The sequence below is a fragment of the Siphateles boraxobius genome, unplaced genomic scaffold, assembly GCF_051911475.1.
Source record: "Siphateles boraxobius isolate OS27281-9 unplaced genomic scaffold, OSU_SipBor_1 66, whole genome shotgun sequence".
In the NCBI taxonomy this organism is placed as follows: domain Eukaryota; kingdom Metazoa; phylum Chordata; class Actinopteri; order Cypriniformes; family Leuciscidae; genus Siphateles; species Siphateles boraxobius.
The window spans coordinates 31,084,065-31,098,560 of NW_027509193.1; the positions used below are offsets into that span (position 1 = coordinate 31,084,065).

The window sequence follows — 14,496 nt, forward strand, 5'->3', positions numbered from 1 at the left end:
ATGGGAGGAAGAATTAAAGGACAACACAGGGATACACTTCCATAAAACATGAAAATACTCCTTGGACATCACTCGCTTAATGCGAGAGGATGTTGAATTTGGTAGTATCAAACTGAGGGCAGAATTTCTTGTGTTCTCAGAGTTAACATGGTCACTTTCCTGGTGGATGATTCACAAACTTTGATACAGACTCCTCAAGTTTGGTGTGAAAATTATGAGCGTTTATTTTGCATCGGGGTTCTTGGTATTGAGTCTATAGCCGAATGGTTTCAGCCATGATGGCTTTTTAAACATTTAGTTTCACTCAAAATGAAAGCAGTGTCATCGCTGTTCCTTGTGCGTTTCTAAACAAGTTTGTCCTCACGTCTGAATGACGATGTCCTCCATGGAACATAGTAAAGCGTCATAATTCATTCATATGACTCATGCGCTATATTAGCTAGAAGTTGGCAGTGCAGTGAAGCAATGCAGTAGATTTTCAATATTCACTGAAAATCTTCCCTTTTTTTCACAACTCTCATTTGTCATTTGTAATTCCTTGCAACTCGTTTGCATATTCAAACAAGAGACCCATGAGACCTAAACGCTGTTGATCTCACTGAAGTCAAACCTTGATGTTTGAACATGCGCAAGAGCAAATGACGTTTGAGAAGATTTTCAAAAAGTTGTGATTTAATTCAGTTCTATTTATAACACAAAGCTTTTGTAGATTACACTTTACAATAAGGTTTCATCCATTCAAATTAGTTAACTACACTAGTAAACATGAACTAAGAATGAACAACACTTCCACAGCATTTATTAGTCCGATGTCAGATGCGTACTAATACGCTTTTAAAAGTAATTTTTCGCTTTTTGGTGTGTTTGCACCGCAGGAACTAGGAACGAATTTAGAACGTTTTAGGAACTCCTTTAAGCTAGTAAGTAAATTAGCTCCTACTTCAGATAAGGGTCTAACCCAGCATTATAGGAACTACCAGTGCTGAAGTGTACATTGATTTGCCACACGCATGTCAAACACCAGCACCTAACATTCTTAAACGGTGTAAACATTTACTCCACGAACATGGAAACCAGCGATAACGGCATTTTGGGGGAATTAGTTCTCGGGGAACTATTCTAGTGGCTAGTTCCTATAACCAAGTTCGTAGAAACTGGCCAGTGCGAAAGCCCCTAAAAAGCTTGATAATATTCAGCAACTTCACCAGCACACCAACTCAGCATTTAAACTGTTAATCGCACTCATGAGGCAAAATTACCTCTAAAATATAGATTTATCGGACCCCTTTGACATTTTTCTTTGCAGGAAGCTAAAGGCAGTATATTCCTTGAGTATACACAGGCTGACTAGACTGTTTTTAGGAAGAATAACTTAGAATACCACATCACTACACATTTCAAATTCATTTATCATGTCTTTTCTTTTCACTCTTATCTTAAATACTGTGAATCACAGAAAGTAGACAGTCCTAAAATGTCTTCCCTTGTTTCACCATGAAGATTTATCTTCACTGCTTAAAACATGTCTGGTGAGTATGATTTATTAATTCTTCTGCTGAAAGCCTTGACAACATCTTGCCACATAACCATGAGTGACTAAAAGGGATGCAAATCTTCATGACAGCGAATTTATTTATATATTCTTATCAATTCAAAATTGATTTAGTAAAAATGTGTTAGATCGTGTCAATTTTAGATCGGATGGATCTCCATGTCAGCAATATAAAAATATATTAGATTCGACCAAGGGGCGCCGAATCCCTGCCGGAAGATATAACTCTTCTATCAGCATAAGAGTTTGACCGAGAGAGCCAAGGAAGAGCAGAAGCAGTGAGAAACAATGGAAAATTACTGCTTCAAAACATCGGCCTGTGACGTTAAAAACCTTGATATGGAGACATCCTTTATCTCCAACTCTTGAAGACAAACATTCTTTCAAACCACGCAATCATAAGATTAAACAATAAGCATTGCAAGAGCAAGGAAATAAGTAAAATAAGTCATATAAAATATAAAACAATTACATGAATAATAATAATAATGATTAAATGATCAATTAATAAATGTAAATCAAATCATATGGATAAATGATAAATCTAATGTCAACTACATAAGTGATTGATGATTATAAATTATTGTAATATTAAATAATAAAAACAGTAAATATAAACAAATGTATGGTTGCATTCTTAACCCTCTGTGGTTCTTCATTTCAGGGTCACACTCAGGGTCTTCGGGACCAAATGGTCCGGAAGGGTTTGATTCATATTTATTAAAAGAAAAACATATTTTCTTTTTTTTACTTGTTTTTTATAATATTTTTTCTTTTCTTTTTTGGTGTTTTGAGATAATTTAAGATTTAAAATTAATATTTATGCAATAAATATGACCCATTTCCCCCCCATTGAATATAATAGAAAATTAAAAAATATTTTTTTTTATTTTTTTTTAAAGCTGTATTTCATTTTAGAGTCAAGCCTAGACCTCATAAAAGCAATTTTTGAAATTAGATGGATGCCATCTGGTGGACAAACTGAGCATTTTAAAAATGCAAAACACATATGTAATCTGAATTTATTCGTTTGTTTATGTATAAAAGTGTGTTTGTGTGTGTGTGTGTGTGGATGTGTCTGTTTTGCACTCTTGATGTTTTATAGATTCACCCCTTCACTGTTGTGTGCTTTTATTCTGGATCGTGGCTGATTTGTAGATTGTACGCACAAAAAAACTCTGTATTGTCACATTTTTGCCAATTTCCCATTCATTTCCTATGGCGGGACCATTTGGACCCGAAGGCCCTGTGTGTGACCATTTTTTTTACAACCACTTAGACTATTCAAATCCTGTCCCCAATTTGTTGGGGTGTTCATATACCAAGTACCAACAAAGTCACCAAATTTCGGACCATTCCGATGAAGCTATGATTTTACACATTTTTTTATTTAAATTCTTCGGGACCATTTGGTCCGAAGAACCCCAGAAACAGGTTGCTATTGAAAATCTTTAGGTTTTTCAAATGGGAAGTTGTTCAGGCTGTTTTTTTAAACGTCTTTACATGGTTGAAACATGATTACGTGATAATAAATGATAAACTTCAGTAATTTGTATTTAATATAAACATGAATGTGCTATAACTAGTAGTAAAGAAAAAGAGATGATCAGTTCATGTGTGTCGTGTCACATTAAAGAGCGCCATAACTATTTATTGTTTGGAATTCATGATAAGTGACAGAATTTCAAATCAGATTGTTTCATATCAAAAAGTAGCAAAGCTTATTGAACTTTATTGGATGGGAGGCATGTTACAAATAATGTTTAGAATGTCTTAAGCATCAAATGAAAAAAAAGGCAAAAAATATCAATCCATTCCTTTAAAAAAGAAAATTTATTTGATGGGTTAAATGTGAGTTGATATTGATTTATTCTTTGTTTCTTTAGTACACTTGATGACAGGATTGAAAGTGTGGATTCTTATTGTAACTGAAGATAATGACGTCCCGAGCACACTGCCTAACGTCCCAAACTTTGCTATTTTGCTGGACGTAGAGGTTTTCAAAAATGCTTCAGACCTGTAATCTGCAGTTTATCACCAGTTTGGCCTTCTCTTTGCCTTGGACTTTTGAGTACGTTGGGCTTTTATTTGTATTGTTTTAATTGATTGTTGTATTAGTTTTATAGTTAAGGAGTATGGCTGTGGTGTTTGACATTGTTCATATTTCCATTTGTAAAAAGGCGTTTTTGCTGCTGGTTTCTAATAAAAGTTAGAACAGAACTTCAAGCCTGCAGTTATAGCTTTATTTCATAACCTTGTTTTAATGTTAACTACAGCAAAACACCCTTTTCAAAAAACCCAAGTCTCAATAAACCCACATACTTTGAGTCATATCAAGAAAACATTACAAGTTTACCTTTATTAATTCAACTTTTTTTTAAATTGGTGTACGATGCTTTGGAGTTACTTCCACTGTATGGAAAATTAGGAGTTTGGAATTGGCATTTTTGCGTGAACTATTCCTTTAGGCCCAGAACTACACAATGTTTGTGTGACAGACTCTCATTCCCCTAAAGACCTACAGACTACATCAACTGTCTTCTCCCCAGATGGCATCATCCCACCATCTGTCCACACACACATCATCATCATCATCATGACTCAGGCTAATTTCCTTCCACCCCCCTCCCTCTCTGCCACCTTTACCTCACTTTCTATCACGTTCAGTTCAGGACCACCCAGTTACACAGTGGTCACAGTCACACGCACTGACAGTCAGCTCACGGTGGAGGGGAAAATACTGGTAGAGAGAGAGAGCAGTGGAACGGAAGAGTCGAGGTTTGTGAGCTCCTATAACTGGTAGAAGGTCACAGAGGGAAAAAAACTGATGAACAAGAGACACTCCAGTGACTGTCGAAGCTGAATACTCTCAAGTAATAACTCAGCAGCTGATAATTTACAACCAAGGTTTATAGATCGACATTTGTCAATATTTATAAGCCTTTCTTGACCAAAACATACATTTTAAAATGTATGCATTTTGCCAAAATTATTTTCGGCTTATTTGAGTCCATCAGAGGAAAATTTCAATATTTCAAACCTTGTACCCAAGATGATTGAAAATGCTTTAAGTAAATGTAATTTAAAAATGCATTTATATGTCGCAAGAATACATAAGAGCAATATTTACCTTCATACTTTGTTTACTAACATTTGAACTAATAAAACATATGGGACTTCTATGAACATTTTATGCGTGCAAATCGTTCCCAAATCTATTAAAGGATTCCAGAGCCCCCCCCCCCCCCCCAAAAAAAATGCATATGTTGTGACCTAGGACCCCATGACCAGGCTGTACTTTTATCCCTCAAAGCCTTGTATTAATTCATGTAAAATTAAACCCAGTGTCTACTCTAAGGTCCATGTAGATTTGATTCGGTCTCATTAAAGGACAATCATTCTAACCCAGAAGGGAGATGGATTTACATTAGAGGCTAACGAGCAATTATCACGTATTGAACGGCAGAGAGAATAAAAGAGGGGTGTTGTGTCGGCCATGTGAAAGTGACAGATCTCTAAAATGAAGAGGTCACTACAACAGATACAATGTCAATGAACGGGTAAACGATGTGGCGGGGACAATCCTGTGTAAGCTTCTTTCTAAACCGAAACTCGCCTTCTGCGAAGACAAAAAAACACTTAGTCACTTTTGTCTTTTACGTTGTTTGATACTTTCATTCGCAGTTGCAGTATAGAGGGACGAAAGTCGAGTTTTAACTCACACGAAATGAGCACAGCTCAACATTATGCCACAGTCTTCTAAAGGATAATTACCAGTGCTTGCTAAAGCAAACATTATTCTTACACGCAGTTAAGGGGTTCAAATCCTAATTTATGTGTATTAAAATGTCACCATACTATGCTATAAAATTTTATTAATAATAATACTGAATAAAATAAAAGAATAAAATAAGCCATTACTCTTAATATTTGTAATATTTCAGTGTAAAATAAATTGAGAATAATAATAAAAATATTATTATTTATTATTATTAATACTAAAAATATAAAAATGACAAACAAAATAAGAAATTACTCTTAATATGAGAAAAATAAAATATTTTTATTTTAACAAACTGTAAAATTTTAAGTTAAGTAAAAATTTATGGTTGTCTTAATTTATTCATTTTTTAAATGTTAAACCATCTAACTTTGATTTTGACAGAAAACTAATCAAATTAACAGCAGCCGGTTGATAAGCACTTATTACAAGTATGGGAAGATGGTTGGCGCATGTTGCGTTCCCAAATTCGATTTATCTGTCTAGTAAACATTTGACAAGTATTTAAGTATTTGAGATCTGCATTGCGGTTGACGCTGCCGCTGACCCAGAGAGAGCAGTTGTCATCTATAGGTGTGAATTATTTCTGTTTAACAATCATTCAAATTATCACAGAAGTACTGGAATAAAAACTTAGTTTAGATTCAAACACTAATGCCAAAGGTAGTGTCCAAAATAGAGTAAATCACCTTTTGAAAGTAACTTGATACTTTAAAGTTTGTATTAAATAACATTACACCATTAGGTGGCGACAAGTGACTACATTTTTATTTTTAATTGAATCATTCATTCAAAAATTGCTGATTTATCCAGCAATGAAACAAGCAAAGTCTATGAATGAGTCATTGAATCTTTCATCAAACCCGATTTAAAAAAAAAGAATCCTAATTTAATATTTTTTAAATAGACCACAGCAATTAACATTTTGTCAAAACTACAAAACAATGTCATTTACTAGAGGTTATCTATTTAGAATCGTGGGAGAAGAGATCTCAAGAAGAGATTGATTCTTATCAATAAGAATTGGCTGTTTTCTGAACATTTTTAACTAGTGAAGACATAAAACGTCTGCACAAACTGATTATGAAGGTATCTCTGTCAATTAGGGAGGACATTTGGCCCTCAAGTGTAGCAAAACCTGCACGCGCACGCACACACACATACACACACACAAACAGTGGTTCCTGACCCACCAGAGGGGACAGGAACTCTAACCTTTGACCTTAATTGCTCACATTCCAGGTAAACCTATCCAGCCCGACCATCTGCACTCACTTTTATTGCCCCATCCTATGACTCAACCACTCCTTTAAGTGTGTAGGGGGGGGTATGGGGGGCTGGGGTCGAGGATGGGAAACCTGTACATTTTCCATGTCTTTAGGGTGTGTATATTGCTGGGGGGAGGAAGAGACATCCTCCAATTTCACATTCTGTCAGGAAACTCTCTGCAGGCAGAGCCTGGCCAACCAGCGGCAATCCCTCCACCCAGAGCACGTGCCTTCCCCAACACCGCCTGAGACAATACAGCAGCTGCCCGTGTGACAAAGCTAAACTCTAAGAGGCTGGGACGACCCTCACCAGCATTTGGTGGCTGTTTTTGTGTGTGTGTGTGTGTGTGTGTGTGTGTGTGTTAGATGGGATTGGGGAGGGTAGGGGAGTGAGGAGAACAAGGGGGATGGGAGGAATGGATGAGAAGACGGCAGCGGCAGAGAGCGCCTTCAGATTTCTGAGCCCATTAATCATCTGAACGTTTGAGAAGCCCGACCCAACAGGGACCTGGCTGGAGAGAACAGGGACAAGTAATCTGCTCTTCCTGCATGTGTGTGTGTGTGTGCGCGTGTGTGTGTGTGTGTGTGTGTGTGTGTGTGTGTGTGTGTGTGTGCGTCTGCATCAGGGAGTCTATACGGTAAAGCAGTTGAGAGTGAGCTCATGAAGAAAAGAGGGAAGTACAGGATACCCAAAAAACAAGACAATGAAAGGCTTTCATGTGGCCCTTTGAGTGAAACACTCAAAAAGAGCTCTCCTCTTTTCCCCATCTGCTCCTAACGTAAGCCTCCTGTGGCACACAAGAGACATCTGTCGTTTGCGGCGGTGTGCCCTGCGCTGACACAGTAGCCATACACTGGCACACAAGAGCGCCAACAGACACCTTGACCCTTCTCCGTCTCCTGTCAAACAGCCGCTGCGCTGCACAGCACACACGTCGTCACAACTCGTACACGATCCTAGCAGTACATATGTCCTCTGGATGACACAGATCTTCTTTAAAAGGGCACAAGCAGAAATATATATATATATATATATATATATATATATATATATATATGGCAGGGTTTTTCCTGCATAGACAATTATGAGGCGGCCGCCTCCGTCAAATTTCGTGCCGCCTCTGCCTCTCGACAAAACTCGGACAGACAGTCACGTGCTCATATACACTTTTTCCACCGTGACAGTTCTGTTGCGATTCCCGCTTGTGTCCATTCTCTAACCGTGTAGTTTGCCGATAGTGCTGCACGGATCATAATCCGCGGGTCGAGTAATAAAAACATTCCATTCAATCGAGGGTGGATGACAGCTAAATAAGTGTAATAAAGACACGGAACTCCCATCATGGTACCTAATGTACGCACGGTAACAAAGTTGCGCTGTTGAGTCTCGCGCAGTTATTTATAACATTAATTATAGTTAAGAAACCTACACACGACCAGAGTGCTGTTTTCCTGAATGCCATCACGATTGAAACCGAGATATTAATTTCATAACAGTTCAATAAACAAATAGTTAAAATTAAGTTACTTACATTTTTAGACTGTTTTTGTTCTGTTTTAGCAGCGAAAATAGTTCCAAACAACAGAACCATATCGCGTCTCACAGCAACACTCATCCATGATTCATTACTCAATCATTCAGCGTTTTGAACTAATCGCTTGAGTCAAAGATTCAATTGCCCATTATTAAACCGCCTCATTCTGAAACAAACAGCTGTTTGAACGAATCGTTTACATTAATGACTCAATGACTCGCTCATTAAGACGGCCGCCTGCCGCCTCCTACTGGCGGTTTAGTTTCAAAGTATCATTCTTTTCAACATTCCTTGTATATTCAAAAAATATTCAAAATAATCTCATTTAATACAGTTATGATTTTTCAGTGTAAATTATTTAATTTGATTGGTAACAGCCTAGTGTCTTATAATTTTAATTGAATGTATTGATAAAAATGTAAGAATTTTAAATGAAATTTAGAGCATACATTAAATAAAATTAGGGGGAAAATGCCCTTTATAAAGGTACAAAAAATTGTTCTGATAAGAGTGTTTTCAAAAATGAAACATTGACAATAAGTTTAAAGGGAGTAAAGCCTCTATTTAGGCTATAAAGAAAATGTAATTTTGCCAAAAGAACAACTTTTAATTTAAATAAATGTTAATTGTGTGATATGTTGCCATATTATCATGCTTAATTGAATAATTGTAATGTGATGATCAGATGCAGATATCTAAATCAAAGAATATGGGTGGTTGGCGGGTGGATTATTATTTATTTTTAACAACAGATTCGAGTGACTCAAAGGGCACCAGATTAATGAATTTATCTTTAAAATGTACAAAATTTTCCCCGGACCCCCCTAGTGTTACAATTTTACCACCTCCGCCTCATTTTGAGCCAGGAAAAACCCTGTATATGGTGTGTGTATATATATATATATATATATATATATATATATATATAAATTCTCCCTTCTCTTACTGACAAATCATACAAAAGGTAGTGTATGTTTTATGACACACAGATCCAGAGCACAAGCTCCCATTACATCAACGTTCACACAACAGATGCGATAGCTTAGACTGTTTTTCGGTGCACTTTCACTGGGCATTAACCTAGAGATTATCAGCCTAAGATAATAACAGAACGAGCATCCGTTCAAGCATGATTGATTACTCTATTTTTACTGGGAACTACACCGTTTTTATTTGCCATACACTTTAAAAGTGCACTTTAGTTAACTGAGGATACATTAACCAAACAGACTAAAGCCTCCCAAACAAGAGGGGGATCAAAGGATTTTTAGCAAAGATGGAAACAGTTCAGCAGTAAAGTTCCTGAAACTGAAGACATACCACTGATCCATATAATACAATGAGAAACTGACGAAGAGATTTTACATGATCAAACATTACTGTCATAAAATAAGAGTCTGACGAGAACAAATTGTGATGTTTTAAAGATTGATCTTTAAGTTTTGGTCCTTACACTGACTGTGGGTACTTGACACTGGACTTCAGGCATTTTGGCATTTCCTTCTCCCCAGTCTTCCTCCAGACTCTGGCACCTTGATTTCCGAATGACATGCAAAATTTGCTTTCATCCAAAAAAAGTACTTTGGACCACTGAGCAACAGTCCAGTGCTGCTTCTCTGTAGCCCAGGTCAGGCGCTTCTGCCGCTGTTTCAGGTTCAAAAGTGGCTTGACCTGGGGAATGCGGCACCTGTAGCCCATTTCCTGCACACGCCTGTGCACGGTGGCTCTGGATGTTTCTACTCCAGACTCAGTCCACTGCTTCCGCAGGTCCCCCAAGGTCTGGAATCGGTCCTTCTCCACAATCTTCCTCAGGGTCCGGTCACCTCTTCTCGTTGTGCAGCGTTTTTTGCCACACTTTTTCCTTCCCACAGACTTCCCACTGAGGTGCCTTGATATAGCACTCTGGGAACAGCCTATTTGTTCAGAAATGTCTTTCTGTGTCTTACCCTCTTGCTTGAGGGTGTCAATGATGGCCTTCTGGACAGCAGTCAGGTCGGCAGTCTTACCCATGATTGCGGTTTTGAGTAATGAAACGGGCTGGGACTTTTTAAAAGCCTAAGGAATCTTTTGCAGGTGTTTAGAGTTAATTAGTTGATTCAGATGATTAGGTTAATAGCTCGTTTAGAGAACCTTTTCATGATATGCTAATTGTTTGAGATAGGAATTTTGGGTTTTCATGAACTGTGTGCCAAAATCATCAGTATTAAAACAATAAAAGACCTGAAATATTTCAGTTGGTGTGCAATGAATCTAAAATATATAAAAGTTTAATTTTTATCATTACATTATGGAAAATAATGAACTTTATCACAATATGCTAATTTTGTAAGATTTATAGAAATTTGGGACCAAAAATGATTAAGACACTTTGACCTGACCATGTTTTGCTAAAGTGTTTTAAAATCAAAAACTTTCTGGTAAAATCTTACTAAAATTAGCTTACTTCAAAACTTACTTCAAAAGCAGGACACAGTCCAATAAAATTTGTTTGATGGAAAGGGGGATATTGCAGGACATACATGGAGTTGGATCTTCACCTTTCAGCAGAAATGACTTGAATGTTGATTCAGTAACAGTCACAAACAAATTAGATGTTATGTCTTGATGTGATGACAGCCAAATAAATGCATGCACAAAATATAGTAACGTAAAATATAGATACCATAATTTACGTAGTTTCATTTTACATTATTGCTTTTGCATTTCACTTTATATTACTGCCATTGTTTCAATACATTAAATTTTTGTTGTGGCATGGTGTTAACCCTGTGAGACACGAAATCACCATGTTTTGAAGTACTGCCTTCAGTATTACTGAAAATGTAATAAAAGCATTCAGACTACAGAGAAATGATCTAACATACACAAACCCCGCATTTTATAAAGCTGTTAGCCTATTTGGCAGACATTATTACGAGATTAAGCTTTTATTACCCGGCAGGAATTATGACTGGACTGAATATAAGAAGCTGTCAGGTTATTGACTCACATTTTCGTCTCTCGTTTTGAGTCTCTTATCTGAACGCATACATCTTCTCCAAGAGCACTCAGCAGAAGAGCTGCCTTCACGCGGTCCAGAGAGAAGTCTCCAGCTCAGATCACACGGTACGAGGGCCACTACTGTAGGTAGACAGAGAGACAGACAGAGATGAGTGACTTGTACGAAGTCTTCACACATTTAACAGCAGCACACTCACACAGTACGCACTCTTTCTTCACCTCAAACTCTCATTCACTGATACGCAAGATCAAACTGGCTGCAGCTTTCATTTATAAATTAATTTTAAATCACTAATTTACGGAAGGCACCTTTTGCTCTGATATTACATTCAAAGATGTGGCGTACACATCACAAGTGGGGTGTGTCAAACTACCTTTTTAAAATGGACTAGTTGGTGGGTCACCTGAATGCCTACTCAACTACTTGGTCTTAAAGGGATGGTTTGTCTTCGTTCTCATGTCGTTCTTTTTTCAAGCGAAACACAAAAGGAGATATTTTGAAGAACGTTTTGTTTTTGTACATCCAATGAAAGTCAGTGGGTTTTTCAACATTGACTTTCATTGCAAAAAACGTTTTTCATTTTTTCAAAAATGGGGAGTAAATTATTTAATTTTGGGGTGAATTAGTCCTTTTAAGCAGAAGACCTGTATTATTAGGATGGTTTTGGGTTCACCTGACCCCCTATACACATTACGGGGCGTTGTTCTAACAGCGTTCTTGTGTTCAAATGAACAGATTGAAGACAAATTCTTAAAAACTGGGCTATTTTACCTTCAGAAGTCATTTTGAAAGTGCAACACTTAGGTGGAAACACAATGGCAAAAGGAGTCTATATATATTCTAATTTAAATATGCAATTTTTCTGAGAGACTTTAACCAAATCATGCCATCTCCACGCCACTGAAAACATCAAAAAATAGGGATGCACAATATATTAGCGTGTTAACAAGTTTATATTTGATCACATAATGTTGTTCTCTGCCTCGCGAAGTTTGGAATTACTAGTTGAAAATTATCTTACTAAATAATCTTACAAAATGGAATTACTTTGATCGAATTAAATAATCTGAGTAATAATATCATCACCACAATGAGAAATCACATGAAATCCAAACAGCAGTCGAATGATGAAAGACAGCTGTCCATCATTGCATCTACAACTGCAGGTGCTGGTAAGCGCAGCTGGACCCCGCGTGATCCGAGATAACTTTTCTAATACCTTTGAGTGTGTCTCTGAAACATCTGTCAGCGCAGCGCGTTCTCACTCGAGCATACATTTCTGGCCTCGCCCCTGCATGTGGATATTATTGTTTTTCTCAACATAAACGTGAAACAGTATAAACACGATAATCATATGCTGAATCGAGTTTATGTGTACATTCTGTACATTAACTGGCTCAGTCTGCTTTATGAGGCGTTTTTCACCTTCGCGCTGCTTAAGCTTAAATGCTTTTGTTCTTTATATTTTTTGTTTACACATAGGACTACTGTTTGTTTTCACCTAAAATAAAACTTTAACATACATTGTAAGCTTGTTGTGTATATTGCCTAATCATAAGCTTGTTCAGAAATGGTGCAAAAAAGTAAAAAAAAAAAAAAAAAAAAATTTATAAAATAACGTCTTTTTCAATTAACGTTGTATAAATAAATGAATATTCATTTTTATGAGAACCAATATATTATATATCAATATATGATCGCGACTGTCATATTACATAACATTGACAATTAGGGCTGCAACTAACGATTATTTTAATGATCGATTAATCTGTCGATTATTTGATGAATCAAATACAAATAAAATTTTTAAAAAGCATTAATTTTCAACCCTTTATTCAAAAACAGAACTGACAGTGCAAATTCACAGTACAAAAAATCTTCAAAAAGTGCCAAAACAGGTTGCTCCTTGAACATCCCTGAACTGTTAAAGTAATAATAAAAAATTAAATAAATGGACTAACACAAAAAACATACACATGCTTTACATTCTGACAAATATATAGGAAAAATAGGATACAATTCATAAGAAAAAACATGCAGCCCCATGATGCGCTTGATCTGCAATTTTCAATCTCTAACTTCACAATCAATGGAAACATGCAGTTTAATTTAATAAAGTATATAGTCTTATCTATAATCAATAGAAGATTAAACTGAATATATAAATAAATTGATAGTCCTGCTGCACAGGTTTTCATAATTATTGCAGATAATATAACAAATAAATAATTATTGATAGGCCTACTTGTTAAAAGGGCAAAAGTAAAATCTGCAAAAGTAAAATGACGTTTTGGAATTGGCAACGGAGGCATGGGATTAGATGCGTAAGAAATTAGCCCTGCAATACAAGAGTGTTTTAATGACAAAAACTTGATAAACGTCTGGAAATACATCATCTTATCAATGTTTCGAGGTGTGGTAACTGTAGGACATGCGGAATAATTGACTTATAATAATTATTATTATTATAATTGAATTGAATAATAATTCAACGGCCTGTCGTCAATTATTCCTTAACACACTTTTTTGAAATATTTAGAGTGAAATGCTCCCACACCTTGGATGACTTAGGTCGTACTGATTACCTCTGCCTCCGCCATGTGTTTCAGAACAAGGTTATGGGTCTTTCCGATAGTCTTTCCTCTACCTCCGCTCTGATCTTTTTTTATTTTTACTCTGCTCTCAACTTAAAAAAATGTTTTATACTTAAACATCTCTGCGACTTAATGAGTGGCGTAATAGTCGCGCGACACAACTTATGAAATTCTTTGCCAACTCTTTTAATGATCAAATTTTATCGATGCGTTGTTGCAGCACTATTGTGAAGAGAATAGTACTGTAAAAAAAAATTATCTTTGGGTTTAGTTGCAGTGTTTCAGCGCGTTGTTACGGGAAGAGCGCATCCAAAACAGGAGTTAGCCTACTTTGAGCACGTACACTTGAAGCTCAAAGACAATAAAGACCTGTCTAGCAGCACCTGAATACTGGACTAAGTTATCTTTCGAGTCTTATTTGGTAATACTGTCAAATACACACAAGGTTTACATAAAGTTGTTTATGTATAAAGTGAAACAAACAGAGACAGTTCTTAAAGAGACAGTAGCCTAATAGTAAACATGCTGCCGCTAGTAAAACCATCATGAAAAAGAATCGTGATAAAATCGTGTATCGTGATATGATATTTTTGCCATATCACCCACCCCTTGTATCAGCCAAAATTTTCATCTCAGTGCATCCCTAAAGACTGATATACCCTAGTATTTTCTTATACGGCATTCTCCAATTATCGTTGTTTTATTTATAATTTAAAGAAATATTTTTATCAGTGGAGCTTTTCCTAAATAATTCAGTCCTAAAAG

General features: G+C 36.4%; 1 protein-coding gene across 3 annotated transcripts in view; it reads right to left on the reverse strand.

Annotated features, from left to right (window-relative positions):
• brd4 (bromodomain containing 4) overlaps positions 1 to 14,496 on the reverse strand; it is a 61,941-nt gene that overhangs the window by 33,716 nt on the left and 13,729 nt on the right. For 2 of the 3 annotated variants that reach the window (XM_077213569.1, XM_077213567.1), the window contains exon 2: positions 11,126 to 11,256. The exons of the other annotated variant lie outside the window; for it this stretch is intronic. The gene's annotated coding sequence lies outside the window, so the exon portion shown is untranslated. The remainder of the gene's footprint in view (positions 1 to 11,125; positions 11,257 to 14,496) is intronic. 3 annotated transcript variants of the gene reach the window in all.